The sequence below is a fragment of the Myotis lucifugus genome, unplaced genomic scaffold, assembly GCF_000147115.1.
Source record: "Myotis lucifugus unplaced genomic scaffold, Myoluc2.0 scaffold_82, whole genome shotgun sequence".
NCBI classification, from domain to species: Eukaryota; Metazoa; Chordata; class Mammalia; order Chiroptera; family Vespertilionidae; genus Myotis; species Myotis lucifugus.
In genome coordinates, this window is record NW_005871130.1 from 3,940,902 (window position 1) to 3,953,582 (window position 12,681).

The following is a 12,681-nucleotide window of genomic DNA, read 5'->3' on the forward strand; positions in this document are numbered from 1 at the left end:
AGGGGCTCAGGGAGGAAAAGGAGCCGTAGTCACAGGCGTCCCCACTCAAGGCGTCCGGGGCAGTCCCGGCTCTGGGCTCTGGCCGTGGGAGAAACTTCCTTGTGGTGGTTCGTTTGCACATCACACAAGGAGACCGTGCCCACGGGGCTCACACCTGCAAGGCCTGTTCTGAGTTTTTTCCTTCCTCTTCAAGACTGTTAATTCCTTTCTAAGGCTATTAAAAGCAACCTTGAGCTTCTCAGGAAGGCTCACAACAGCCAGTCTTAAAAATAGCTGTGCCTCTGGAAGCTTCAGTATAGTTACACCTCGATCCCCTCTCCTCAAAGAAGCAAGGACCCCGAGCCGGCTGCGCACAACTGCCCGTTGCTACTGAGGAACGCTCTTGGGAAACTCAGCCAGAGGAAGAGGCTGGGATCAGGAGTAAACGCAGGGGTACACCTTCACGCCCGACGACCTGGCTGTAGCTGCTCCATCGGTGGGCGGTTTGGCTGCCTGCCAGGGGCCCAGAGGGGCAGGTGCAGCCGGGCAACTTGGACTGGCCCCTCCAAAATGGTCACCTTTCCTACAGCAAGCACGTTCCTCTATGCTGAGCCCCAAACTCAGGTCCTTCCAATTGCACATCCTTGAGTTTTACCCTTTGCTCTTCTAAAACTTGTCTTTTTGATTCTGAGCAGGTGGAGGTCATAGCTTCCTGGAGACCAAGGGCCCCACCTGAGTCCACAGGACATCTGGAGTGAAATTCTCATTCCAGCACTGACAGCTGCGTACCTGTGGGCCGTTCATGTCACCTCCCCGCCAGGAGGATGGGGCTGCCTGGAGAGCTTCTGAAAACATGCTCGCCCTGCCCAGTTTGGCTCAGTGGATAGAGCGTCAGCCTATGGACTGAAGGGTTCTGGGTTCGATTCTAATCAAGGGCATATACCTCCCGGCCCTGGTCCAGGTGCATGCAGGAGGCAATCGATCGATAGGTCTCTCTCACATTGATGTTTCTCTCACTTTGTTACTCCCTCTCCCACTCTCTCTAAAAATCAGTGGAAAAAGATCCTCAAGTGAGGATTAAAGAAACAAAAAACAAAACAAAGAAAAACAAATGCTCTACCGGCTGCATGAATTCTCACAGGGGCAGTATCACAAAGGCCAAGAGGTGAAAAGAACCCCAGGTCCATCACCTGATGAGGGATGAACACGGGGTCCATTTATATAAGGGACCATTACTCAGCCATGAAAAGGAAAGGCTGACACACTACACCATGGATGAACCTTGAAGACATTTTAAGTGAAAGAAGCCCATCACAGAAGACACCGTGTTGTATTATTTTGTTTCTAGGATGTTCAGAATAGGCAACTCTATTGGGACAGAAAACAGGCTCGAGGGAACCCTGGGGTCAGGAGGGTGACTGGGGAGTGACTGCTAATAGGTATTGGGTACTATTAATGGGGTGAGAAAAAGTTCTGGAAATAGTATGGTGATGATTACACAACATGAATGTACCAAACACCACTGAATCGTCACTTTTTTTATAACCTTATTTTTATTGTTGACATTATTACGGATGTCCCCTCCCCCTTCACCCACCTACACCCAGCCCTTGCCCCCAACCCCCGTTCCCTCTGGTCATCACCACACTGTTGTCTGTGTCCATGGGTTATGCATATATGTTCTTTGACTAATCCCTTCACCTTTTTTAAAAATTCATTGTTCAAAGTACAGTAGTACAGCTGTTCCTTGCCCCCCACATTGATCCCTTCTAGTCTGCCCTCTCTCAGTGGTTCTCAACCTTCCGAGCCTTTAATACAGTTCCTCATGTTGTGGTGACCCCCAACCATAAAATTATTTTCATTGCTACTTCATAACTGTAATTTTGCTACTGTTATGAATCGTAATGTAAATATCTGATATGCAGGATGTATTTTCATTGTTCGCAACCCACAGGTTGAGAACCGCTGCGAGCTGTTTTGAGGGTTGATTTTTGTAGGAAGACAGGTATGACTGGGATTTCCCTCAGAGGTTGGCTTTTTCCCTGCACAGCCTCTTAGGCAAACAGGAAACGCTTCACAAGACAAAGCCAATCCCCTCATCTCACAGGCACAGCCCAGGGCCTGGTTGGTGTTAAATCCCAGCCTAGGAGGACTGGCGCAAGTCACCACCACCACTGCCATGGGCAGCTGGGAGCTTCGGCGGCCGGCAAAGACACTTTCCATCAGGGAGAGACAGCTCTCTGACCTGGAATGAGGGGGAACAGAAAACAATTACAGTGAAACCTCTATTTGTTGATGAAAAGTACTGCAGCCTGAGGAACGCAGACTGAAGTACTGTGCTGTAAAGTCAGGCTGTCCAGGTAGAAATAACTACCACGAGTAAAAGCCTGCAGAACATTCCAGACAACTGCTGAGTCTAAATGCTCGGGGGCTCAGTCCCCTGATGAAACGACTGAGGATGCCCTAAAATATTCACACTCTGCTCCAGGAATGGAAATATATTTCCCCATCAAGATGGTGAAATAAACACAAGGGAAGGAAGCAGCCCGTTTGGGAACAAAATGCAGAAATGGGGCAGCCCCGCTCTGGGACAGAGGGCCCGCTAGTCCACTTTTACCATGACTCGTCTTCCCAAGGAATGGATACCGTTCTCTCTGCATCTCCCCTTCTCTGCACCACACGTCACTCTCCTGTCGCCTTCCCTGTCCCTCCCTTTCAGGTGTCAGGGCTCTTGTGCAAGTATGTGCTGGTTTAGAGAAGGTGATTTCTTTGAAAAAGAGCTTGTCTCGCTTCTTTGAAATCTCGTCCCTCATATTTCCCAGCTCGATTGTATCTCTCAGCAGTTTCTTCTTTTCATTAAGAAACAGCCAGATGCAATTATTAAAGCAGGCGTTTTTATGGGATGCATTTGAGGAAGAAAATAACGAACACTGTTCTGTCTTTTAATCTGTTTTTAAAAACTCGCAAACACTTCACATAGTATAGGCTGTGTGCCAGAAACTCTTGTGTGTCTGCATAACTATTAATGTATTTGATCCCCACAGCTGATACGAGGGAAACTGAGGCACGGGGAGATTGTGCGGTTTGTCCGTGGTCCTAAAGCCTGCAGATGGTGGAGCTTGAATAAGAACCAGGCAGCCAATCAGGGAGACCTTGCTGCGGTCCTTACACCACGTCAGACAGAAAACCAGTTACAATCCCATATGATTGCGTGGTGGGTACCTTCTCTCTCACACGTTGTTTTACAGGATTCAGGAGATCACATACATTCACTTTCATATCTTGAATTCTTTGTTTTTACTATGTGGTTTCCATGCCTGTCAGTTTTCCTGGCTGCACAATCATCTAACACGACTGGCTATTCCCCTTTTGTTGACTATTGGGTTACTTTCAATTTCTCACCAAGAAACAACACTTCAAAGAATACCTTTGTATCGTGTATTTCCCAATTATTTCTTTAGAATACATAGAACCAATTACCAAAAGCTGTGACAAAATTTACAACTTATCAAAGATCCACCCAGCAGTTTTGTTTTTTTTGTCCCATTGCTTTTTAGATAGTGGGAGGGAGAGAGAGACACATCAACTGGTTGCCTCCCACATGTGCTCTGATAGGGGTTGGGGAGTGAGTCCAAAACCCCAGGTATATGCTTTTAACCGGAAATCAAACCCAGACCCTTCAGTGCACAGGCTGACCCTCTAACCACTGAGCCACACAGGCCAGAGCACACCCTGCAGTTGTAAAGGAAAGCTAGCTATCCCATTATAGTCTAATGGGCAGAGACAGGTGATTTTTTTGAACAAATAATAGAAAAATAGACCCATGCCTATTTGGGGATTTTATAACTGTATGATAAAGATTATATTTCAAGTCAAAGGAGTAACATTTGATTATACAATAAAGAGAGACATTGGATAATCTTTAGGGAAAAAGGAAGAAGTTGGCTCCCAACATTACAACATTCATAAAGTAAGTTATTGATAGATTAATATACAGGGGTAGGTAAAAGTAGATTTACAGTTATGAGTACGCAAAACAGTTTATCTTTGTATTAACTATTGCATTTTCCATGTGAACAACTATAAACCTACTTTTGCTAAATATATGAAAATGAAATATATAAAGAGGATATCATCTTAATTTGGGGGTGTGGAGGTTATTAGCATAAGACTAAGACCAAGACCAAAATATTATATAAAAAATAAAAAGAATAGGTTTGGCCATAAAAATTGACAAATGGGAAAGGTATGCATAATTTATCCAATAAATGTATTAATCTGATACATAAAAGTCGAAAAGTCATGGAGATGGCAAGCAAAGAGAAATACGCAAAACACAGACAACTGGTGCCCAAAAATAGCATCTCACACATTCACCAGCCGTGTGTGTGTCTAATTTTTAGCAACTATCATAGAAATACAAATGAAGAGAACAGGATATTAATTTTCAGCGATTAAATTGCCAAAGACTAAGCTATTAATACCAGTTTTATGACGAACATGGGAATAAATAGGCACCTCCTGCTATGTGACACCACATTGGGGGAGGAAAACTAAATATCAAAATGTTAAAAGTGCTACTTCTGACGTGGCAATTCCACTGATAGTTTATCTTTAACACTCAGCACACACTTGGTTTTATTTTTATTACATGCATGCCTAATATCTCTTGTAGAACGTTTCTTACACTAAAGTTTGAAAAAGATAATGTTCATCAGAAAGAGGTTAGATGAAAAAGGGCCTCTGTCGGTGAGAGGCACATGTAGAGCAGCCTGATTGCTCTACGTGCGGAATCCACATCAAGAGATTTCGGGAGCATAATTTTTTGGTACTTGGTCAGCTGGTGATCATTGGTCCTGGAGCCCGCAAAAAAAAAAAATACATTATTGTCTTATATGGAATTTTATACTGTTGCAAATGAAAATGAGGATCTCTGCTGTGTTGACATACACAAATGTCTGTAATGTCATAGTAAATCACAGAACAGAACGTGTGTGAAGCTTTTTTTAAGATACTGTATGTCTAGGTATCATGCAGACGTCTATATACTATTGTACACATGCACACAATATTCTACTAGACACACAAACATGCACACACACATCTACTTCCAAAAGTCTGAGAGAACATAGAAGACACTGGCAACAGAGGATGGGAATTATGGAAATGTTTTCTTTCATTTGCTTATATGCTGAATTATTTATAGGTAGCAATTCCTCTTATGATATAAACAGTGCATGTATTTAAAACTTAAGGTGAAAAGGCCATAGGATCTGAACACTTCTTATAGCAGTGGTGCATGATGCCAAATTATTTCCAAACATGTTGGGCCAGTTTGCTGCACCGAGTCCCATGTCAACCATATCTCTTCAGCCTCTTATGAAACTGAGCTCTGTACTGGAGTTCTAAGAAAAGGGCAGGGCAGCTCCTGGACCGGCCGAGCGAGCCCCTCCACCTGAGATTTACCCAAATCATTTCTCCTCCTCTGCCTGCTGTCTCCTGAGCTTGTGTTGACATCTGACCTTCAGCAAACACATGGGAAGAAAAGCCACCGGTAACAGAAGTGAGATTCCAATCTGTCAGTTTTGCTCTCTATTTGGGCCACTGGTAATCAGTTTAGTGACAAAGTGTTGAATGACTAACATTAAGCAAGGGGAGGTTGAGATTATTGTGGGTTTCAGCCGTCCATAGAATTCCCTGCATGGGATTCACGGATTTCCGAGTCCTCTCAGTGTGCACCTCCAGTGTGCTGACTCCTCCTCTGTTTCCTTCTCATGGCTCTTTAATACCATGTAATTGACTGTTCTTTGTGTATATTGAAAATTGTCTGTATCCTCCTGTTATAAACCCCCCAAATCAGGGACGTTCATCTGTTTTTATTTTATTGATTTCAGAGAAGAAGGGAGAGAGGAGAGAGAGAGAGAGAAACATCAATGATGAGAGAGAATCATTGATGGGCCACCTCCTGCACGCCCCTTATTGGGGATCGAGCCTGCAACCCAGGCATGTGCCCCTGACCAGAATAAAAAACAAGTCACTCACCCGAGGATATTTTTCCATTGATCTTTTTAGGGAGAGTAGAAGAGAGGGAAAGACAGAGAGAAACATCGATGTGAGAGCAACACATTGATTGGTTGCCTCCTGCACTCACCCCGACCAGGGCCCTGGCTGGGGAGGAGCCTGCAATCAAGGTACATGCCCTTGACTAGAATCGAACCCAGGACCCTTTGGTCCTCAGACTGACGCTTTATCCACTGAGCCAAACTGGCTAGGGCTAAACAGTGTCTTTTATCCCCATGGTAAAATGACTGGTGTCTAACAGTCTTTCCAAATAGCCACCAATGAGTTAATGCAAACTTTTTAACGGATGGCAGGTTTTGAGCATAAGAGATCAAATTGAAAAGATTAGTATCTTTCTTTGCTCACAGTTTAGAGTCCTTGGATCTCAACATTGGGAGTCCATGTAACTCAAACACAGATCAAAGGCTTGCCTGTGCTCCACAACACCCCCGAGCATTCCCCGGCCTGGGCCTAATCAAGACCAGCCCCAGAACTCTCCAGGCCACAGCAAACAAGCTTCAACTTAAAAGGCTTTCATTTTTAAAATTTGAACTTACATTAATCTAGAATCTATCTCACTGTGACTTCCATTTCTACCCTAATCCTGCTTCCCCAGCCCCCACCCCAGAGCCTTGTAAAGTAAGTGCAATTTCCTTTCCATGTGGTGGACGGACTTTAGTCTGCCCTAACGATGCTCTGTAAACCTTGCTTCTCCAGGCTATTAGTCCTCAGATTCGTGCTGTGCGTTAGCATCTTCATATCTCTCCCTCTGTGTTTCTACCTTTTGGAAAGAGTCTAGTTTGCCAATGACCATGTCCCATCGAGGTGACAGCAGTCCAGTAAATGCAGTCACAGGTTACATTTTGCTTTGCAGAGGCTTATCTGTATTAGTGATGTCATGAGACTCCTCATTTTATATGGGGAAATTAGTTCACAACAGCAGGGACCTGAGGGCCAGCTTGGAAAGGCTTCTTGCTCTACCCATTTGATGTAGAGGGAGTCTAGGTCTGGAGAAGGCCGACCTGATGTTGAAAAAGGAAAATAACTTAGGAAGTCTCCCAGGAAATTGTTGAAGACTTGGAGGTTGGTGGGCAACATTTACAGTGGTCAGAGCATGGGTGAGGGTGTGCCAAACCAGGCTGCTTATGGGGTGAGGGCACCCGGATCCCACTTTCTCACCTCGAGTTGGGTTCACTTGACATATCATTTAAGGACTGAGTTTATATGACCTCCAATTTACTAAACATCTCCTTCCATAAATAATGGTTATAATGACTTCATTTGATGTAAGCACTTGTATGAAATAGGCACAGGTGACATTCAGAACATTTAACCTGTCTGGGTATCAAGGAACCATAGCGGACAGTGGATACGGACATGGCAGCAGACACGCCAGTGAGCATCAATCAGCCTTGGAGACAGGTATCATTGCCATTTACAAACAGGGAAACAGGCTCAGAGGGTTCATCAAACCAAATACATTTTCATGTATTTGAAATATGAGGATATCTTGAGTGTTTGGGAGAGATGGAATTTCCTGTCTGCCTGTCTTAGAATAGGCTTTAAGGGGGAGCATCACGTTCTCAGATTATGTATGTGCCGTATATCTGCTGTGACATCGCACAATGAAATCCTACCTGAGGCTGCAGATTGTCACCACGGACATGGTATTTCAGCTGGGTGGGACCTGGCCGTTAGGCTGAGTTAGAGAGGAAATGAAGGCGATGCCGTGGAAGGGGGGTTAATACATGCCTTCCTGACACTCTGCTTGTCTCGTGGAAAATGCCCCAGAGTCAATACTGAGAATGGATTGCACATCCGTGAGTGTTGTGAGGATGAATATTGAAACTGGGGCTTGAATCACACAGGCTGGTGTTAAAGTCATTGGCTTCTGGGAATTTATTTCTGAAATGCACAGAATCCATAAGCTACTGTAATTCTAGTCATTTATACTGAACACACACCTATGCCATGTTTTTAATTTAAATGCACACAATGCTCTAAGCCTAGGCATTTGTATTGAAATAAATTTCCGTTCTCCTGACACATGTGCCCTACCATCTATGAATTAACTGTCCCTGCGTTACCGATGGGGACAGACTGATATTTCTGTGTAATTTCCATTTGCATTGTATTAAAATGTTCAAGCTGCATTTTCTGTGAAAGTATCATTTTATAAAGGTATTCACTATTCCCCCATATGGAGATGGCAGATGCCGCCCATATAATCCTCAAATTATTGCACAGAGTGTCTTTAGGCTAACAGACGTATTTCCTGTGTTACAGCGTGGAGTGCTGGGTGATCACCAGTGTGTGTGATCAGTCTGTTCTCGAGTGACCCATCTAAATTTGTTTGCTTTTACTTCGTGTGTCTGTGGTGTCATTCCTAATGAGAGACTTTGCTCCTTTTCCTTCCCTTAGCTTTTCCATAGGCATAAAAATGGAAAATAAGAATAAAGCTGCTTTATTTCCTTGATTTAGCAACACTACCTCTGAGTGATTTTCAACTTTTCTGTGCATGGAGAACTTGTGAAAATGCAGATTCCTGGACCCACCTTAGTGATTCTAACTTTGAATTTCTCAAGAGGAGCCCAGTAGTCTGCATTTTTACAAATGCCCCAATTTCTTGACAAATGTAGAGTGCAGGTCATGCTTTGAGAAATATTGCTAAGTACATTAATACTACAAACACAGTTGTAGTCAATGTAAATTACCTTTCCACATTTAAGTTGCCACTGTGTCAACCAAGTCTTATAGGTTTTGTTTTACTTCCCTTCCAGCCTGTCCCTGTGTTTTCATCCACTCATCTATCATCATCCAGCCATTATCCATCCATTCATTCATCCATCCACTCATCCATCCATCCTTCTATTCATCCATTTGGCTTCCATCCATCCATATTTTTAACAATTCCTAATGCCAAGACCAATGATCATTTACTATGAAATACCCTTACTGGTTTCTGGTTAGTTGATATTCAGCTGCCATTTGAGAGCAAAGGTTAAATTCCTTTTTAACCACAGGGGACGGCAGCTACACAAAGTGGGTGGTACAAAGCACAATGAGGCGTTACATGGGTGGATTTTGTTCTCCAAGCAAATTCTGAGTTTTTAATATCTTGTTCATGCACTCAATGGAAAGAATAATTGGTCACCTTTTGATCTTTTCAGTAATATCTACATACCCGAATAGCAATCACATTCATAAAGGGCAATCCAATGTAAATGGGTAGAAAGAGCCTCTGTAGACGACCCCAGAACACGAGGGAAGTATTGCAATCCACACAATCTCCTCTCTATCCAGATGGTCAACTTGACTTTCTTTACGAGGAGTGGGGACTCTGCCAGTATCTATATAGAATATGGTGATATCTAGTAGAGATTTAAGTCAGGTAAGTTTGAACTTTTAACCACATTTAGCAAGCTCCCTTTTTTGACTTTTTTTTTGGAAGAGAGATGGTGGAAAGACTGAAAACAGATCTCTGATATTCTATCTGGATCACAGAGAGACATGGTCTAGGGTATACAAGTCATCTATCAGGTGTCCCTGACCCCCTGCAAGTGGCAACAGCTCCCCTACTCCCTGAACATCCACCCCTGTCCTCCTAGGATCTTTCTGAATAATACTGGCCAGGTTCAGATCAAACTGGCCTGTAAGACAGCAACTGTGGGTAACTTGGGTGCCATCCTTCAGAGAGAGCTGCGTTAGCTGCCAGTGATGGGGTAAGTGGTGTCATCACTAGGACCAACACCTGAAACCTTACGAGTCCCCACCCCAAGGCCTCTTGGTGATAGAGCCTCACAGACCTTAAGCCACAGCACAAGGAGAGGAGGGCGACATTTCACTAGGAAGATACTGTCTGTTCTAACCATGGCCTTCAGAGGGCAAATGGGTTTTTTCTTAAAAGTAAAGCCATTAATTTTATTCTTGAATTGTTGTAGACAAAAAGGTGACCTCTGTTATATGCATTTAACAAAATACAGAATAACTGACAATACAATTTCTATTTCCCTTCCTCTATTTTTAGCTAAACTAAACACATTTTCTTAGATTTCTGGGTGGCTATTTAAAATTTTTTTCTATTGTGTTAAAACATAAACTGTGCCAATTTGACCATTTTCAGAGTATAGTTCAGTGACATTAATTACATTTGTAATGTTGTGCAACCATCACCACTGTTAATTTCCAAAACTTTTTCATCATTTCAGAGGCAAGTTTAAGCCCCATAGATAGTCCTAGACAGAATTAAGCAGGTAAGAGAATAAGAAGCAAGCTGTAATGGGTGATCAAGGTGATATATTTATTATGAATGTGGAACTCGGGTTTTCAAACTAAAGGTTAAGCTCGGGTTCACATCTATGTTCACTGGACCTGCCGGCTTCTGAATTTGCCCCTTCAGAATGCCTTCTCTTCTTTCACAGCATCTGGATGCCGTCGGTATTCCCCTTGTACTTCATCCCTTGTACTTCATCCCAGGGGGTCTAAACTTGTCCAGGGTTTTGTGTTTTGTTTTGTTTCTGATGTTACCTTTTCCAGAGAATATCCTGCACCAAGTGCCCAACAGCAACATGCAGTACAACCCGGCAGCCACCCTGATGAATTATTACAGGGCTTAATCACCATAGTGGCTTTTTCCTCTTTTGACCAGAACACACCTCTTTTTTAAAAAAAATATATATATATATATATATATTTATTTATTTATTTATTTATTTATTTATTTATTTTTTACAGAGAGGAAGGGAGAGGGATAGAAAGTTAGAAACATCGATGAGAGAGAAACATCGATCAGCTGCCTCCTGCACACCCCCCACTGGGGATATGCCCACAACCAAGGTACATGCCCTTGACTAGAATTGAACCTGGGACCCTTCAGTCCGAAGTCCAACGCTCTATCCACTGAGCAAAACCAGTGAGGGCAGGAACACACCTCTTTTGATCCATAAGTGAGACTTGTTACTAGTGGCAGAGCCGGTGCAAGCCCCGCCCCTGTCAGCAGGGGCAGCAGGCAGACAGGTGTGAGGTTCAAGTTTGAGTCAATTCCTCTGGGCCTACAGCACATTTGCAAGTCCCTGACATCCAGCTGTAGCCCACTGCAGAGGAGCTGGAGGGATGGTGGGCTGTGGCTCCTGAATTTCCCCTTTGCGCACGCCCTTCCATTCCCCCATGTAATCCAAGGCTGATGGAGTGGATTTCTCTGAGGACTCTGCCATTGTCAGTATATTTGTATCTATGGAAACAGTAAGATACTTTTGTGAATAAGGGAGGTGGGGGAAGGTGTTCAAACTCCCCTTATAAACTGTCAATGCATAAGTTATTTCTGACTTTAAACATTATTTTTAACAAATACATATTTTTACCATATAAACATGCAGGAAACACTTTTTAAGAATTATACCCTCCGGGTGTGTAATGGGAGGCGTATGGTTTCAGTTATGCACTAGGGGAAATGCTGGGAGTCAGAGGGAAGAGAGCGCAATGCAAGAAAAGTGTGTGTGTGCATACATGCATGCATGCATGTGTGCGTGTGTGTGATTCTCATGGAGTTACTGTTATTAGTATTTTCGTCATGGCAGTGTGGGGAAAGGCTAATCCAGCGGATGGACCTGGAATTTGATGCCAACACATCTGAAACCTTGGAAGCAAGGAAGTGAACATTGTAGGCTCCGGTCTATCCACGGGAGTGGCAGGTGTCCCACGGCAGCTGGCACTCCTGCATCCTGGCGAGTGCTGCGCCATGCTGATCCTCCCAGGCAAGGTCAGGGAGCCCAGCTGGAATCTTGCCCTCAATCTGGGCGGGAGATTCTGATGTTGGTGTATGAGGACCCAAGTATAGAATCACAGACATGGGTTGGAGTGGGGAGGGAGAGAGGTGGTGAAAAGGAGAGAAACATGAAGGCGGTGAGAGGTCCAGGCAGGACACCTGCAGGGGTGCACCCACGGGCCTCCTGCCCACACCCAACCCCAGCTTCCCTCCCGACCAACACTGAAGAGCTCCTGAACTAGTGCCCAGGAAGACCAGATCCTTCTGTGGATGAGGCAGGGTCCAAGCACAAACACACTCGTCCACACTCAAATCACATCCAATGAGAAACATGCGTGCTGAGTTATATGGAGAGGCGGGGTGTGCCGACGAGTCCTGCCCACATTCTCCTACCTGGATTAGCCCAGCTGCTGGTGGTGCATTCATTACTGTTCCCACAAGCCTCACGGAGCTCATGGCTGTTTCAGTGGGGGTGCAGAGGGAAGGGCAGCCCAGGATGCGACTGGGCTGAAGAACTCATGATTGTGTGACATAAGTCATGGTCTCTGAGCCAGCTCACAATCTTATGTCACATAGTATAGAGAGGGAACTGTGAGAGGGCCAGGGAACATGACAGTCACACCTGGCTGGTCTGGGTGCAGGAGAGCGGTGTTCTCTATCTTGCTACAACCAATGCTCTCCCTCAGCCCAATATCCCTGCCCCCTCCCCCCAGCTCCCACCAAGACCCTGGAAAGCATGTCAAGATTAGCACACACGGACCTACTGGTTATCAGAGTCAGCAACTACAAGAGCCGGAATTCACTGAGTGCCTTCTAAATGCCAACAATCACGCTCGGTGGGATTGTGCAACAACCTGTCCGACCTGTCTTCTGCTGCT

General features: G+C 44.5%; 1 non-coding gene across 1 annotated transcript; it reads left to right on the forward strand.

The window, feature by feature from the left end:
- Positions 1-4,711: 4,711 nt before the first annotated feature.
- LOC111826471 lies at positions 4,712-4,846 on the forward strand. The gene has a single exon (XR_002829799.1). It is a non-coding gene; the product is annotated as a U11 spliceosomal RNA (small nuclear RNA).
- Positions 4,847-12,681: the final 7,835 nt, after the last annotated feature.